Below are 1,196 nucleotides of genomic sequence, written 5' to 3'. Positions count from 1 at the left end.
AAAGAATGGAAGGCGATCAACAAAGAGAGGAGCCAAGGCATATACCGATGTTGGATTATGCACAGCCGTCTCTTGATGGAGCACGTCCAAGCATCGTAAGACCAGTCATCCGAGATAATCAGTTTGAGATCAAGCCAGCTATCATTCAGATGATTCAGAACACTTTCCAATTTGGGGGAAGTGCACTTGACGACCCTAATTCTCATATAGCTGACTTTCTTGAAATTTGTGATACTTTTAAGTTTAATGGCGTGTCTGATGACGCTGTTCGTTTGCGTTTATTTCCATTTTCACTGAGAGATAAAGCTAAGTCGTGGTTAAACTGTTTGCCTGTAGGGTCTATTACTACATGGGAAGATATGGCAAAGGCGTTCCTGATCAAGTACTTTCCTCCGTCGAAGACTATGAAGCTCAGAGCCGACATTACTACTTTTGCTCAATATGAGCAAGAGTCACTTTACGAGGCATGGGAGCGCTACAAGGACTTGTTGAGGAGATGTCCACACCATGAGCTGCCTCTTGGGTTAGTTGTTCAAACTTTCTACTACGGTCTGCTTACTCCTAACCGTACTATGATAGATGCTGCTGCCTGTGGTAACTTACTGAGAAAGACGGCGGAGGAAGGATATGAGTTATTGGAGGAGATGGCTGCTAGTAGCTATCATCCTCAGTCTGATAGGTAGAGACGAGGTGCTGGAGTTAATCAAGTTAATGATTTGTCGGCGGTTTCAGCACAGTTAGAGGCTTTGAATAGAAAGATTGATGGGATGAGCATGAGTGGGTCGGCTATGTGTCTGCAAGAAATTTTCTGTGATAAGTGTGGGAGTGAGCATGATGTGCAGGATTGCCAAGATGGCAATCCATTCTATGTGCCTAAGGGAGCACCGGTAAAACAAGTGGGATTCCAGAACCGTCCTAGAAATGACCCTTACTCGAACACATATAATCCGGGATGGAGGAATCACCCAAACTTTTCATGGGGAGGTCAAAACAACCAACATCGCCAACAAAGAGGTCCACCATATGTGATGCACCAAGGATTCAAGCCAGAACCGTCTCGGGAAGAGAAGTCCGATTTAGAGCAAATGATGACTAAATTTATTTCTGCAACAGAGACGAGATTTCAGAACCAAGATGCATCCATTAAGGGGTTAGAGAATCAAATTGGACAATTGGCTAAGTTGATTGCTAATAGG

At 44.1% G+C, this 1,196-nt stretch overlaps 1 non-coding gene across 1 annotated transcript; it reads right to left on the bottom strand.

Moving 5' to 3' along the window:
• Positions 1-407: 407 nt before the first annotated feature.
• Positions 408-514, bottom strand: LOC142554872 (small nucleolar RNA R71). The gene has a single exon (XR_012822238.1). It is a non-coding gene; the product is annotated as a small nucleolar RNA R71 (small nucleolar RNA).
• Between the last annotated feature and the right edge of the window lie 682 nt (positions 515-1,196).

This window comes from Primulina tabacum, chromosome 8 (assembly GCF_025594145.1).
Source record: "Primulina tabacum isolate GXHZ01 chromosome 8, ASM2559414v2, whole genome shotgun sequence".
In the NCBI taxonomy this organism is placed as follows: Eukaryota; Viridiplantae; Streptophyta; class Magnoliopsida; order Lamiales; family Gesneriaceae; genus Primulina; species Primulina tabacum.
This window is presented reverse-complemented; position numbering and strand designations above follow the sequence as displayed.